The sequence below is a fragment of the Myotis lucifugus genome, unplaced genomic scaffold, assembly GCF_000147115.1.
Source record: "Myotis lucifugus unplaced genomic scaffold, Myoluc2.0 scaffold_110, whole genome shotgun sequence".
Taxonomy (NCBI): domain Eukaryota; kingdom Metazoa; phylum Chordata; class Mammalia; order Chiroptera; family Vespertilionidae; genus Myotis; species Myotis lucifugus.
Window position 1 is genome coordinate 590,961 of NW_005871158.1, and position 17,397 is coordinate 608,357.

The following is a 17,397-nucleotide window of genomic DNA, read 5'->3' on the forward strand; positions in this document are numbered from 1 at the left end:
TAGAACGAACTCTCCAAAAATTCATCTGGAATAAAAAAAGACCCCGAATAGCTGCAACGATCCTGAGAAAGAACAAAGTAGGCGGGATCTCAATGCCAGATATCAAGCTGTATTACAAAGCCACTGTTCTCAAAACTGCCTGGTACTGGCACAAGAACAGACATATAGATCAGTGGAATAGAATAGAGAGTCCAGAAATTAGCCCGAACCAATATGCTCAATTAATTTTTGACAAAGGAGGCATGAACATACAATGGAGCCAAGATAGTCTCTTCAATAAATGGTGTTGGGAAAATTGGACAGATATATGCAAGAAAATGAAACTAGACCACCAACTTACACCATACACAAGAATAAACTCAAAATGGATAAAGGACTTAAATGTACGACAGGAAACCATAAAAATTCTAGAAGAATACAAAGGCAACAAAATCTCAGACATATGCCAAAACAATTTCTTCACTGATACAGCTCCTAGGGCACTTGAAACTAAAGAGAAAATGAACAAATGGGACTACATCAAAATAAAAAGCTTCTGCACAGCAAAAGAAACCATCAACAAAACAACAAGAAAACCCACCTCGTGGGAAAACATATTTGCCAACGTCATATCTGATAAGGGCTTAATCTCCAAAATTTATAGGGAACTCATACAACTTAACAAAAAGAAGATAAACAATCCAATCAAAAAATGGGCAAAGGATCTAAATAGACACCTTTCAAAAGAGGACATTCAGAAAGCCAAGAGACATATGAAAACATGCTCAAAGTCACTAATCATCCGAGAGATGCAAATCAAAACAACAATGAGGTACCATCTCACACCTGTCAGAATGGCCATCATCAACAAATCAACAAACGACAAGTGCTGGAGAGGATGTGGAGAAAAAGGAACACTTGTGCACTGCTGGTGGGAATGCAGACTGGTGCAGCCACTATGGAAGGCAGTATGGAGGTTCCTCAAAAAATTGGAAATGGAACTCCCATTTGACCCTGCGATCCCACTTCTAGAAATATATCCCAAGAAACCAGAAACACCAATCAGAAAGGATATATGCACCCAGATGTTCATAGCAGCACAATTCACCATAGCTAAGATCTGGAAACAGCCTAAGTGCCCATCAGTAGATGAATGGATTAGAAAACTGTGGTACATCTACACGATGGAATACTATGCTGCTGTTAAAAAGAAGGAACTCTTACCATTTGCAACAGCATGGATGGAACTGGAGAGCATTATGCTAAGTGAAACAAGCCAGTCAATGAAGGAAAAATACCACATGATCTCACTCTTTCGTGGATAATTAAGACCATTACAAACTTTCGAACAATAATAAATACAGTGGCAGAACTGCCTCAAACTGATTGTCGAACTGCAGTGGGAAGGCCAGGGAGGGTTGGGGGACAGGAGGGAGGGGAGTAAGAGATCAACCGAAGGACTTGTATGCATCCATATAACCATAACTAATGGACATAAGACAATGGGGGGTAAGGGAGGGCAGGGGCTTGTCAAGGGTGGGGGGGGGGAAAGGACACTTATGTAATACCCTTTGTAATACTTTTAGCGAAAAATAAAAATAAAAATAAAAATAAAAATAAAAATAAAATAAAAATCCTTGAAGAAAATGTAGCCAGCAAAATATCAGACATCTCATGTAGCAAAATTGTCACTGATAAGATGCCTTTGCAAGACTAACAAATGAAAAAAATAAACGAATGGGACTACATTAAAATAAAAAGCTTCTGTACAGCAAAAGAAATCAGCAAAATGAAAAGGGAACCCGCTGTATGGGAGAACATATTTGCCAATGATACATCTGATAAACGGTTAATTTCCAAAAGATATAAAGTACTCAGACAACTTAACAAAAGGAAGATAAGCAACCCAATAAAAAAATGGGCAGAGTACCTAAATAGACATTTCTCCAAAGTGCACATAGAAATGCCAAGAGACATCTGAAAAAATGCTCAATGTCACTAATCATCAGAGAGATGCCAATTAAAACAGCAGTGAGGTATCACCTCACACCTGCCAGATTGGCTACTATCAATTAAGTCAACAAATGATAAGTTCCGGCAAGGATGTGGAAAAAAAGGAACCCTAGTACTCTGCTGGTGGAAATGCAGACTGGTACAGCCACTATTGTAAACAGTGTGGAGGTGCCTCAAAAATTAAATATGGAATTGCCATTTGACCCAGTGATCCCACTTCTAGGAATATATCCTAAGAATTCTAAAACACCAATCCGAAAGAATATATGCACCCCTATGTACATAGCAGTGTTATTTATAACAGCTAAGATCTGGAAAAAGCCCGAGTGCCCATCAGTAGATGAGTGGATAAAAAACAACAACACTGTGATACATTTACACAATGGAATACTATGCAGCTGTAAAAAAGAAGGATCTCTTACCCTTTGAAACAGCATGGAGGGACCTGGAGAGTATTATGCTAAGTGAAATAAGCCAGTCACAGAAAGACAAGTATCATATGATCTCACTTTTATGTGGAACCTAAAGAACAAAATAAACATAAAAAAATAGATCCAGAGACAAAGAAGGATGCAACAGACAGGATTCTCAGAGGGAAGGGGTGAGGGCAGGAAGGGATCAACCAAAGTACTTATAAGCATATATGCGTAACCTATGGACACAGATAATAGTGAGGCAAAAACCTGGTGAGGAGATGGACGCGGGGAGGAGGGGCTCAATGGGGGGAAAGGGGAGATCTGTAATACTTTCAACAATAAAGATCAATTTTAAAAAATTTACTATGTTCAGAGATACTAAATGCTCTGGAGAAAACTAAGGCAGGGCAGGAGGAAACAGAGTGCTGGGTCTGTGGGTGGGGTTGTAATTTTACACCGACTTTGCAGTATTATCCAAACAAGGGCTGGTGAAGGCTTGGACCAGAGTGACAGTGACAGAGATGGTGAAATGTGGTTGGAATCTGGATAAGTTTCAGCAAGTCCTGAAGAAGGTCAGGGGTTGGGCCACGCAGATAACAACAAGAGGAGAATTCCAGACAAAGGATACTGGAAATGCAAAGCCCTGAGGAAGGAGTGAACCTGTTGTTCAAGCAGTTCCAATGTGGCTGGAGCAAAGCAAGAATGAAGGAGAAGGCTATGCCAGTGGTATTGGGGTTGGGGGAGTGCCAAGTATGAAGGGCCTTGTGAGATTTTTGTACAGATTTTGGCTTTTCCTCTGAGAAATAATTTTGAGCAAAGGAGAAACTCAATAATTTAATAGATCATTCTGGCTGCTCAGTTGAAACTTATCTGTATGAGTCAATGGTAGAAGCAGGGAGACCAATTATGAGGCTACTGCAATAATATATTTGAAAGATGATGATGACATGGACCAGGGTGATAGCAATGGAGATGAGTCAGAAATGATTACCATCTGGATACATTTTTGATAATTTGTTGCTTTTAAATAAATGTCTATCTAATATTTTCCTGATTCCTCTTAAAAGATAGAGTCTCAAAGTCTAGTAAGGGACCCAAATGATGCTTGTTATAGCAAACGATTACCTTTCTGGCTCTTGAATACTACAAGTTCAGTATCTTTTTTTTTAAAGAATGACGGTATTGTTCATTTGTTGCACTTCTGAGTCACCATAACTTCCCACAGTCCTCACTTTCCCATTTTTCTGCACTTGTGTGTTGCTGGTCATTTGCCATTAAGTTTCTTGACCCCAGTCATCAATGGTCACTACTGCACTGCCATTGCTTAGCACACACCTGTTCTTCTCTTCTTGCGGTCTTTACCTTATTCCATAGCAGGGCGAGTGTCACTGAGGCAGTCAATGAGAGTAAAGGAAAGAATATGATACTGCTAATGTTATAAAGGAGCCCAAGGTTCCAAATCAATCAGGCTAAGAACACCTCTTTTCTCATTCTTATCTTCTCTCTTCCAACTCACTGAACAAGTCAAAGAAAGATTTTCCTTTTCAACCTCCACATAAATCTCCTAAGAGGCCTTTTATGCCTTCTTTGCCTAAGCATAATGTAGGTGTCATGAAAAAGTGCAGAGTTGCAAAAGAAATCTAGTGGTTCTTTTCCCCAAAACCAAGTGCACCTAACCCTAAATTCTGGTATTCACAGAAATGTTTCTGTTATATATGTTTCACAAGTGGGAGAATTCTAGAATAGATATGCACTCATTTTTTTCATTCATTCATTCACTCATTCAGCAACTATTCAGTATTTTGTTTGTTTGTTTATGTTCCAGGCACTGTTCTGCATACTGGGAGATAAGAGTGAACAAAACAAAGCCCCCTTTTCTAATGGAATTTACCTTGTAAGGCGGGAGACAGAACAAAACACAAGTAAGCACATGTGTAATATATCAATTAAGATAATGCTGTTGAGAAAAGTAACTTGGAGGATGAAAAAGGGAATGCTGGGATGGTGTGCTACTGGTGTTGGCAAGTTGGTGTTAATACTGTAAATATGATGATCAGAGAATGTGTCTCTGATAAGACATTTGTGCAGAAAAATACAGGAAGCGAGAGAGTGATCCAATCCCACATCTGGTTGGAAAATGCCCCTTGCTGCTGGAAATCCTTAGGTAGTTTTCTTCTCTCTATATACTTCCTACGCGACTCCATTCTCTCCCGTGGCTTTAACTACTTCCTGTACCCTAATCATTCCCAAATGTACATCCTCAGGCCAGATCTTTCAACACTAGCCTAATGCATCCAACTGTTAATGGAGCCCCTCCACCTGGACGGCTGACATCTCGGGTTTAACATGTCTCTGACGAAACTCCTCCCCACCCCCTCCCCACAGCTGCTCCTCTGTAGCTTCCCCCTCCCTTTAGTAAATGGCAATTCCATCCTTTCTGATTTTCAAAGTCAGAAATCTTAGTGTCATCTCCCTGTCTCAACCCCCACATCGATCCATCAGGTAGATCATGCATTCCTTAAATCAGGGAAGACTCGAGAAGGAAGAATTTGGGAAGCTGGGATGAAGAAATTGAGGTAAAATAGAAAGCAGGGCAGTAACAGAAGTATCTGCAAGGTGGCCTCTGATGATATGAAGAAAACTGAGGCTGAGGGAACGTGAGCTGGGGAACTCAGGTTGATGTGAAATCACACCAAAGTCAGATTCCTCTAACAGAGCTGCAACTTCTGAGTTCAATACGTTCGGATATGTCTTCACGTCAAAAATTAGTTGGCAGAACTAAGGCTGTGGCGCCATGGATTGGACAGAGACATTAGGTACCCTTGGGAATTCTCTGGAAACATTGTGGGGCCTGAATGGGAAAGGCAAAATGCAGAGTCATAATTTTTAAAAAGCAGTGAACATTTGAACCATTTTTTTTAAAGGAAAACTAATCCTCTCTGTGGGTGCATCCGCGATAAAGCAAAACACTTCACTGAAACACCAGGGAAGGGAGATTCTGATCATTTTCTAGGGACAAGAGGTGGTTAATAATTGTCTTGCCCAAATTAATTGGAACAAGAACAATGAAAAGGAAGTAAGTAGTCACTGTCCTTCTATTTTAATTTGGTGTACATTTCCCAGTATTCAAATTCCCGGTACAAAGGGTTCTTGTTGCTTTGCTGCACTGAGTTCCTAGAAATCACACACTTTTCCCACTAAAGGGTTGGAACTGCGTGGAATTTGGGGATTGCGTTCTCCACCCAAGGGATTAGCACCAGACAAAAGAAATTGGTGTAAACAAGAGTACAGCCTAAAGGCCTCCTGTGGCTGCGGTAAAATTCTGTTTTTCTGGAAGAGTAAGTCCCATACCAGTAATTCCTTTACAGAGAGAAGCTGAGTCCTTTCTAACCTTTAAAGAAATCTTTCCTCAGACTGGACTTCTCTCCCAGCACCAGATTTTAGGCTAGAGCGTGCAAATCGCAAATATGCCCTGAATTCAGTCCTCAGATAGCGAACTGCCCAAATAGATGTTTTTGCCCATGGATGACAGGGCTAAATTTCCATAAAGGAGGTTGTTAGAGACGAAAAAATTTCTCTCATGAAGTCGAATGAGCTTGGGCATTGGCATCTGACAGACCTGAGTGGGAGTTTTGCTGTGCCATTCACAGGCTTTGCAACCTTGGAGAAATTATTTAGTCTGCACATTTCCTTCATCGTAGAGCCAAGATAGTACCTACCTCATGGTTTTAACATGGAAGTTAAAAAGAAAGCTCAACAGATAACATTAATGCCGGGCAATTAAGAGGCACAAAAATATTAAAAGTTCATGGTTATACTTTTTCTTTCCCATTTAACACAAATGTTTCTTTCAAAGTTTGTTTCTTATATTTTTATAAATAATTATTTTTTAGTGTGATACCTCAAGTTAGAACTAGAGGCTGCAAACACCAAGGAATTCTTACTCTTAATAGTAAACCCTATTTCACATTTATCAAGTTTGATTATTAGCTTTATTGATAGTATATTGAATGCTACTTTCCTACCCAGTACTGTAATTAATGTTTGCCACGATTATCCCTTACATACTTTACAACCCTGTGAAAGAAACTATACCCTTTTCCCCATTTTAAATATGAGGAAACAGAAGGATTTAGTGACCTGCTCATGGTCACCCAACGTACAAGTGGCAGAGCCAGGATCGAGAAGGAGACACTTGGACTTCAGTGCTGTGCCCCCAGCCACTATAATGCTATATTAATATGAACGTCTGGTCTGGTCTTAATTACCAGAGATGATCACCTCCAAAAAAAGTAGAGATCGATCATAGGAAATGTAACCTATTCCTTACGTTTGTTTGTTTTTTCTTTTGCCTTTTCTTGTTAATAAAGCCAGAGCTCTAGAATGAGTGGAAGTTCTGTACCATTTGGGGAAAAGTGAGTGGGTGGAAATAATACAAAAGCTGAACATTAAAAATCATTTAAGATCACATGTCACTGAAGAAAGCCTAATTTGATCGCTGCAGACACTTTGCTCCCCCCTATTTAATAATGTGAGTTAAAGAAAAGAAAGGTACTGGGTATTTATTAGTTCAGCTTAATCCTTATTACTATGCTTCTCCTCCCTTGGATATTTTCTTTCTTTAATCCGTTTATATGTTTTTTTCCTGTCGCCATGGTAAAGCTCATTCCATGATGGGAGAGACCTTATGCTGAAGAAAGTTTTCTTAAATGTCAAGTCGCACATTTTCACTTCCACATTTTATCTTGGTGTTACTAGGACAACCCAAATAATTTCATTTTTTCTTTGAAGTTGATACCTTTAAAGCTGTTATACCCTCCTGCTGACTCACTCATGTTGTTCTGATTTTTTTTTCTCATTTAATTCCAGTAACTGCTTTATTTACACAGCTATTTCTATAATAGCTGATGTACTGTTGGTGTAGTGTTTACGTATTTGGGGGGATTATAAATCCCACTGAGGATTTAAAAAGTGCTGTGGACCTTCTCACCAGGAAAAATAAAAAAGCCAGTTTAAGAAATAACGGGTAAACATAACAATGGGGGAGAGATTGTCTTTTCAATAAACGGTGTTGGGAAAACTGGACAGCCACTATCTTACCAAACACAAAAATTAACTCAAAATGTGTTAAAGACGAATTTAAGACCTGAAACCATAAAACTCCTAGAAGAAAACATAAGGTGTCAGATTCTTGACATCAGTCTTAACAATATTTTTTGGATTTGACACCAAATCAAAGGCAACGAGAGCAAAAAGAAATAAGTGGGATTACAGCAAACTGAAAAGCTTCTGTGCAGCAAAGAAGCCATTAACAAGAAGAAAAGGCAACCTATGGAATGGGAAAAATATTTGTAAATAATATATCTGCTAAGGGGTTAATATTCAAAATATATAAAGAACTCATATAACTCAATAGAAAAAAAAAACTAATCTGCTTTAAAAAAAAAAGGCAGAGGACCTACATAGACATTTTTCCAAAGAAGACATACAAATGGCCAGCAAGTACATGAAAAGGTGCTCAGCATCGCTAATCAGGAAAATGCAAATCAAAACCACAAGGAAATATCATCTTATACCTGTTAGAATGTTTATTATATATATAAAAAAGGAAATAGTAAGTGTTGGGAAGGATTTGGAGAAAAGGTTGGTGGGAATGTATGTTGGTGCAGCCACTATGGAAAACAGCATGAAGGTTCCTCAAAGGACAAAAAATAAAACTACCATATGATCCAGAAATTCTGCTTCTGAGTATTTATCCAAAGGAAACGAAAACACTAACTTAAAAAGATACCTGCATCCCTTGTTCATTGCAGCATTATTACAATAGCCAAGACATGGAAACAACCTAAGTGTTCATCAATAGATAACACAAATGTGAGAAATATGTATGCATATTATGTATATAATTTAGCCATAAAAAAAGACAGGAATCCTACCATTTGCAACAACATGGATGGACCTTATGCAACATGAAAACTTTATGGTAAATGAAGTAAGTGAGACAAAGAAAGATAAATACTATGTGATCTCACGTATATGTAGATCCTAAAAATAATTTTTTAAAAAACTGAACTCATAGATATAGAGATCAAATTGGTAGTTACCAGAGGCAGGGAGCAGGTATGAAATGGGTAAGGTGGTTAAAAGGTACAAATTTCCATTTATAAGATAAATAAATCCCAGAGATATAATGTACAGCATGGTGACTATAGTTAACTGTACTGTATTGTATTTTCCAGAATTGCTAAGAGAGTGGATTTTAAAAGTTCTCATCATAAGAAAAACAAATTGTAACTATGTGTTGTGATGGATGTTAACTAAACTTATTCTGGTAATCATTTCACAATATATACATATATCTAATCATTGTTATTAGTACATACCTAAAACTAATGTAGTATTGTATGTCAATAAAAAATAAATAATGGATGGAAATATTTAATAAATAGCATCTCTAATAGTACCTCTTTTTAAAAAACATTTTTATTGACTTCAGAGAGGATGGGAGAGGGAGAGAGAGACAGAAACATCAGTGATGAGAAAGAATCATTGATCAGCTGTCTCCTGCATGGCCCCTGCTCAGGATCAAGCCCACAATCCGGGCATGTGCTCCAACAAGGAATCAAACTGTGACCTCCCAGTTCATAGGTCAACGCTCATTCACTGAGCCACGCAGGCCAGGCTCATAGTACCTCTTATTATCCAAATCTATTTGGTTCTTGAGTTTTGAATATCAAGTTACAATTCATATAGCAGGGGATTTATATTAAAAAATATCTATCCCAAACTATTCTGTTTCTAAGTTCAGATTGTAAAAGTTAAGGTAGCTGTTTATTTCCATTTCCATTTTTACTTCATCCCAGGGCAATCTCGTGCTAGGTTTTATATCTCTGACCTTTTGGCAAACTACCTGTAGGGGTTAAATGGCCATGTGGCGTGTATCTTTTTAATGCTGGTCTGGCTCACACAAACCCTTGGGGTTTGAATCCATAGAAAGTGCTGAGGAGCAAAGAGAAGGGATAGCACGTTTTGAGTCTCCTTGTTTACAGATCTATTCCCCACATATTCAATTACAGCTTCTTATTTATCTTTTATCCCTAATACTTGACACATAGTAATTGGATAACGAATGATTAAAGAAGTAGGGAGGGAGGAAAGGGGGAGGACAGGAGTAAGAAATAAAAGGAAGAAAAAAAGGATATATCAAAGGGAACAAAGAAGAAAATTTAAAAACAGCCCAAAGGAGACTATCCTCCAGCCAGAGACTGAATATCCTCAGAAGTCCATTCCTAAGCAGGAACTGGAACCTAAGTGTGTTATCTACCCTGCAGCCTGGACCATGTTTGGGCAGATGCAGGGGAGAGCAGCAGTCTTTGGCCCTCATAGTTGCCACTTCTGTTCAGTCCCAGGAAATTACTGAGCAGCCCCCTCACTGATATGACTGGCCCACTGAGGTTCTAGAACAGTGATGGCGAACCTATGACACCTCTGACACGCGAACTCATTTTTTTGGTTGATTTTTCTTTGTTAAATGGCATTTAAATATATAAAATAAATATCAAACATATAAGTCTTTGTTTTACTATGGTTGCAAATATCAAAAAATTTCTATATGTGACACGGCACCAGAGTTAAGTTAGGGTTTTTCAAAATGCTGACACGCCAAGCTCAAAAGGTTCGCCATCACTGCTCTAGAATGATGCTCACTATTTGTGATGAGAATTTTGTAAATTCAGTACAAGCGTGGGCTACTCAACCAGAACTTTGGGCGTCTTCACACTGCATTAACAAGAGTTGAGGCGTCACGTGGAGGATGACCCAGGAGACCCAGTGGAGATTGGTCCACGTGTCTTAGAAGACAGTTTAGCAGCAGGAAAAACTGTTTCGGTCTACAGGCTTCTACAAAAAGGTTGCTTGGGGTAGATTTGCATAAATGCCTTAGATAAAGACTCGGTGAGTCTTGGTGGCTTTTTGCCATTTTAGTCTGAGAACATGTAACTTACTGCTCCCTTGGTCTCACGGAATCGGGACCAGCTCAGGCTACCCTGTGTCTCCAGAGACAGAAAATATGAGGTCCACCCTAATTCAAAATAAACAAAAACAAAATATTTATAGTGAGTGATGGAGGGCAAAATGATACATCTCGGAGGGTGGGACAAAAAGCCATTACACTGCAGACCTTTCATCCTGCCCAGCATGTTCTCCTGGCCCTGGCCTCCAACTGTCCCTAGATAACCATTCCCACCTGTCCTTCATGTTTCCATGCAGCATCACTTCTAACCCCCAGTAGCTCAGGCGCCTCAGTGTACTATCAGAGTATCCTAAACTCCCACTTCCTCACACCTATCCCAATTTTGACTAAATGGTTTTGTGTAATTATTTACTACCTGTCTTTCCAACGTAATGTAAGGTACATAAGGTCAGTGGTTATGTCTCTCTTACTCTCTGTATAGCCACATTTCTGAGCTTAATGTCTTGCAGGTGAAAGCTACCCTAGTACTCAGAGAAAGAATGACTAATGCTTCCAGGCCCTGTAGTAGGTGCTAGGGAGATAAAGATTTTCAAAGTCATTCACTGCTTTTATCCTTGGGAAACTTTGTCCTCCTGGAGTAGCAATATCCAATGGTACTTCATCCCTCTCTCAGCCTCCAGAAGGAGCCCAGGGTGAATTAAGGTCTGATGGCTCTCTCCATCGTATTCTCCCAAACCCCACTTCTTTCCCACAAGAATCCTGACACTGACCCTGTTTGTAACGAAGGACATTGAGTAGATGTGAACCAACGTGTCTTCCCACCATTTCTATTTCTCTGTTGAATGGAAATGTATTTTGTTTTTAAACAATTTTAATTTATGTTTGTGTAACCATTTTTTAGGCCCCTAAAACATTGGGCTGTTAAGTTTTTAACATGGAAAAAAAGTTTTTAACATGGGTCATCTGAAAAATAGTATCAACATTAAACAACAACCAAAAACAAACAAATCCCACAGTTGTTCCATAAACGTTCTCTTTTCCCTTGACCCTACGCCACCCAAAAGATCATCCACTCATTCCGAAATCCCACTTTTCTTCCGAACTTCCAACAAAGGTTTTGAGATGTTTGACTTTTAAAAGTAAGTTTCTTTTTGCTTCTTTCTTAGCTTTTTCTACTAAAGCTAATGTTTTAAATAAATTTTTGTGACCTTGCTACACTATTTTTTTTTACTTTTTAGGATTGTGATTAATACTTAAAACCTCCCAATTTAACAACTCTTGAACTAGTTTTGCTCCTTTTAAGCATCCCGTATCCACCTTTTCATCCCATTGATGAAGTTACTGGATAAAACCACTTCTGAAACTGTCTTACGATAACTAGGTGTCACCATGCCAGTTGGTATATTGCTCAGCTTCAGTATCTTGTCTTCTGGGTCTCTCAACCACTTTAAATTGGGCAGGGTTCTCAATGTCTTTGAGATAGTTTTCTCAGGAAGACTTTATCTGGCCCCAAGCCGTCTTTCTGATTAGCAATAGCAACGGCAAGTAAATAGTTTCCAAATACTATACAATTTGTCTATAAAGATGGTATTGAGTTGGGTCTTACTCCAAACTGCTGACAAAGTATTCAAATGAGTAAGTCTGAGCTCTCACACTTACACTATTCTCATGACTTTGTTTTTAATCCATTATTCTTTTATTTGCTGGATAAATGTTGAGCACCTATTATGTGCCAAAGACTGTTTGGTGCTGGGAAAACAGTGGAGACTGACATTAATCTAAGAACCACACGGATGAATGGAGAATGGTGTCTGTGACAGGGGCCCGCCATCAAGGGAAGTCCACTGTGCTGTGGGGGCCTCTGGTGCTGGATTTGACCTGGTCAGGGATGGCTTCCGTGAGCAGGTGGTGTTAGAGCTGAGCTCTGCAGATTGTATCAGAGTCTGCAAAGCAAGGGGGGATTGAAAGAACATTCCAGTTACAGTATTAGCACCACAAGGCCCTGCTACTATTGCGTGTATCTCCTTTTAGTGACCTTTGAGAGCCACATATATCACTTGACCTTTGCAATTATGTAATGTCTATCACCTAGTTTCACTGTTTCCTTTGTGATAGTTTTTGTTGTTCTTCTTTGTTGTTTTTAACTAAATAACTCGCTTCAAAAACAGATGTATTTTCCTGAATGATTCATATAATCCAAGCATTTCTTCTGTTTAGATTTTTGTCAAAGTCTAGGTCTGAGAGGCAAGTGGCCTTTGACCTCTTCTCCTAGAGCAGTGGTTCTCAACCTTCTGTCCCTTTAAATACAGTTCCTCATGTTGTGACCCAACCATAAAATTATTTTCATTGCTACTTCATAACTGTAATGTTGCTACTGTTATGAATCGTAATGTAAGTATCTGATATGCAGGATGGTCTTAGGCGACCGCTGTGAAAGGGTCGTTCGACTGCCAAAGGGGTCGCGACCCACAGGTTGAGAACCACTGTCCTAGAGCCTTGTATGTCTCCCTCAGATTCTAGGATCTGAGACTCTAGGACTATTGAATATCAACACATTAGATTTTATTTAGCTTTGCTGTGAGAAATAATGTCTTACTTGGAAAAGATGGCCATTAAATCAATATGTTAAATTTAGAGCCAAACTCAAAAAAATATTTTTCTTGTAGGCACGCAGTCTTGAATTAAATATTTATTGGTTGGATGGACAGAAACCAAATATTCTAATGCTCAGGTACATTCATGGCAGTTTTAATATTCTGACAGTGAACGTCTGGTAGTTGCTGACTTCCTCCTGCAGAGTTGGGATTTTATTTCTTCCCTGGAGGCTGGAGACCTAAACATCTTTCTTCCATCACTTATGGAGCACATCCAGGGGGAAAGACAATGAGCTGACTTCCTGAGAACCCTCTTGAAAAGCCCCAAACAGAATTACTCAGCAGTTAGTTTTTCTGCTATTAGGAACCCTTCTAAGATCCCTGATCTTAAAAAGGAAATTTTGGATGGTAGATTCCAGTAAAGATGAGTTTAATAATAAAAAGGACGATAAAAATGATCAGACTATAAATCCATTCGTCTTTTAATCTCTCACTTTAAACACCAATCTCTTGTTTCCGGAGCAATGTTTACTGTTTCCTACTTGTTGTATTTAACGTAGCTGGAAATTTAAAAATTTTATCCCATTAAAAACAAAAAGCTTAGTGGGAAAGTTTTGATAACAAGTTGCTTTAACTTCCCTGGCACACTTTTGGTTGACTGTTTTTATAAGTACCAGTCTATCTGTATTTGTGAAAAGGTATTTGTAAAACACACCAAGCTTCCTGTTGGAACAAAAAAGACAACTCCCCCTCCACCCCCCTAGAATCATTTGGAATTTAACTCAACAAACTATTGAGCATTTTAGGCCATGGAGCTAGCAATATGAACTAAAAGGGGACCCTTGCCTTTTCAGATTATTGTACACTCCAGAGGGTGAAAAATAAACAAAAAACATTCGTTTAAATGTTCTGAAGGGCAGGACTTTTACTGTGTTCTCCTCCACCGTTCTCTCCTTGGATCCCTTCATCAGGAAAACAGGAGCCCTCCTCATAGACTCTCCAAACTTGTTTGGTTTGCATTTTCTGGCCTGTACATACATGTATGTTCATGTTATGTCTGCTGCTTAGCACTATTGGGCTTTCTTTGCTCCAGGGGAAAAGTGGATTGGAGATAAACCTCAGTCTCTTTTTTTCCTGGAAGAAGACATACCAGTAGTCTTCGAAAACAATCATTACAAACTACAAAAACAAATTCTAGGCTTCATTTTTTAATGTTGAGACTGATAAAAAAGAACTGAAACCTTGTCTAAATCACATTTGAATGATATCAAGAGTTTGAGGGGAAACACATAGTCTTTTCAAGGATTTGGGATCCTATAGGGGGAGGGGTGGGTAAGTATACACTCTGCCTTCTGGAAAATTGTACCTGATTTAAGGGAGATAGAGACAACATGGAATGAAGAGGTGACCAAGAAGACCAGTGGGATGCAGAGAGAGCTGAAGCCATATTTCTCAGAGAGGCTCTAGGTATATTCAGAATAACAGAGATGAGGGAGGGAATGAGTAGCATCTGGTGATAATCTTTTCTGGTCCAGTTTTTTAAAGACTATTAGATTACACGTTAGCCTCATTTCAGAAAAGAAAAAAATTTCTGAATTTAAATTTAGTTAAAATATACAGAATAAGCATTAAATAATTATTATTGTCATACTGATGTATAAATGAAGTATTCCAAACCATTATATTATAGACAAGACTTTTATGTTTGGATGTATTTTCTGTCACTTGTTTCTTAACAGTGTAATGTTCTGATAAGGAAGTCCAAAAATTCAGCCATTGGGTACAAGCTGAGACCTAAGAAGTCATTGGTCCAACATCCTGTTTATAACAATGACAGAACATTGTGTATTAAAATTCCGGTGAACCTTAACTTTGAAATTATAAATTATTCCTGACTCTTCCTCTTCTCCAGCTTTCTCTTTGGTAGTGGATATTCTTTGAATAATCATTACTTATAATGTGAAGCTATATAATAATAGTCACTCTTTTATTTATCATAGTGTCAAAGTTTATAACAAGATCTATACTAATCAAAGGGTAATAAAAGGGTAATATGAAGGTGGTCGGGACACCCTAACGCATAACGACCAATCAGCTGGAGCCTGTGTGCGCAGCAGGTGTGGGTGGGCGGGAACTTGCAGCGTTGGGGCGGGCCTCCCCTGGCTCTGCCCTACCTCTTTGGGGCAATCTACCAAGGAGGCCTGGATGGGTGGGCAGGGCCTACCTCTTTGGGGTGATGGATCACAGGGCTTCTGCACTGTGACAGGGCACTGAGCCACTAGCCCTATAAAATAAAAGCCTAATATGCTAAGTGTCTGACTGTTTGACCATTTGACCAGTCACTATGACGCACACTGACCACCAGGGGGCAGACGCTCTGACTGGTAGGTTAGCTTGCTGCTGGTGTCCAGCTGATTGGGACTGGGCAAGATGGGCTGGACACGCCTGGAGCCCTCGTACGGTCCCTCCCTGGCCCCGATCATGCACTGGTGAGGTCCCGCGGCCTAGCCTGCACCCTCTCGCAATCCAGGACCCCTCGGGGGATGTCAGAGAGCCGGTTTCGGCCCGATTTCCGCAGGCTAGGCCGAGGGACCCCCCACCAGTACACGAATCCATGCACTGGGCCTCTAGTAATAACATAATAGCATTTACTACAAAATGCTTGATAGTGTGTGTGTATTTGTGAGTATCTGTGTATGTTTAGGTCTAATTTAATTTAGCAAATATTTATTTAGGGTCTATTCAAAGGGATTGTGCCATATTCTAGAAGATGCAGAGATAAACAAGATATAAACCCTATTCTCAGTGAAATAAAAACAACCACTTCTTAAAGTGCACCATTGGCACAGGAAACAATAACCACATGTACAAAGATCAGTCACAACAATAAAAAATTTAAATTAAAAATCATCAGTTACAAATCATGCTTTTACAGAAATCACTTTAATGCGCATTCTCCCATGAGGATACATGTGAGTGAGGGTAGGCACTTTGCTTTGTTCACTTTCATTTCCCCAGGATCTAGCACAGTGCCTGACATATCTTATATTCATAATTAGTTAGAGCACGTGCACAAGTAAATGAGGGTAATCTATGCTTGTGAGAGAAAAATCGCTGCTGACCATATGTAACAAATTGTTAGTGGATTCAAAGGCTTATGAATACGATAAACATAACTGTGGAAACTGTCATGTAAAGCAGAGCCCTTGAGATGGACGGCTTGAAGTAAAGTGATTAAAAGGATTTTTCTTTATATGTGTGCAAAGTATAAGGAGGAAGAGGTATAACATCTTCCTGTTATGAGAGAGAATAAGAGTTGCTAGAGAAGAGTCATGTGGCTCCCGACCACCACTACCCTTAGGAAAACAAGCTCAATTTGAATATTTTCCATATAATGTGATGGGGCCACTAATTTAATGTATGATATCATAGAAATATCAAAGGGGATGATAATACAGAAGTATATTGGGTTGCAAGTTCAACCTGCCTCTTACTATTCCTTCTGAGTCTAAAGTTCTCATTTATGGGACTATAAGAACACTCTAGCTTAAGAATCATTTAAATGTATTCATAACATTTTATTTAAAAAATTTTATATTGTCAAATAGGAGCATGAAAAGAGAAATTGAGTATGGGAGATGTTCTACTTAAACTATTTGTTTCTTAGTGTATGATAGATTCGTTACATCCGAATCAGCGTGATGTAGTATTAACTAAGAACAATAGAGTAAGGAGTAAGATTTGGTTAGAAGTCAGGACTCACCATTAGCTGTGGCCCTTGGGCAAGTCACCTAATCTCTCTTGACTCAAGCTTTTCACTCCTAAAATGAGAGTTATGGACTGGATGACCTCTGAAGTGCCTTTCGGGTTTTATAATTTTATAACCCACTTGTAATTTTTAAATTAAATATATTTCTATAGAGCCATATAATTACGGTCTTCTTCAGTGGATTTTTCTAGAAATAGTTTGTTTCATGTACCACAGCTGCAGAGTAAAATACAATCTAGAGTCATGCTCTCCCAAGAGAGAAAGATATCATTTTTTATGTAATTGGAAAACTTGGCTTTTTCTCCTGATTTTTATTTACATCTGTGCAAGCTAAAGGAAAAGCAGTTGTTTCATAATTGAGCATATCATGATGACTTTATTTTGATTTATGGATCCTTTGGGTACAACTGAGAAGAACCATAAATGAATCGTGGCGTTTCTGGCCTGTTCCTTTTTTGCACTCTTTGTCCTACTGGCCTCAGATGTGCAAATGTCCTGGCCCTGTGCTGCAGGATTGTCCTCCCCTGACATTACTCAGACACATACTTGGCCTTTCCAATTATTATTTCTAAAATGAAAGGCAATTACACCACTTTTCTTCATTATAATTACTACATCTTCACTAATTTATTCAGCAAATATTGAGTGCCTACC

At 38.9% G+C, this 17,397-nt stretch overlaps 1 protein-coding gene across 2 annotated transcripts in view; it reads left to right on the forward strand.

Moving 5' to 3' along the window:
* The first annotated feature begins 4,231 nt into the window (after positions 1–4,231).
* LRRC8C (leucine rich repeat containing 8 VRAC subunit C) overlaps positions 4,232–17,397 on the forward strand; it is a 49,876-nt gene continuing 36,710 nt past the window's right edge. The window contains exon 1 of one of the 2 annotated variants that reach the window (XM_006093159.3): positions 4,232–4,330. The gene's annotated coding sequence lies outside the window, so the exon portion shown is untranslated. Of the gene's footprint in view, positions 4,331–6,918; positions 6,940–17,397 lie in introns of those variants that run through there. The other variant, XM_023757669.1, reaches the window with a different exon arrangement.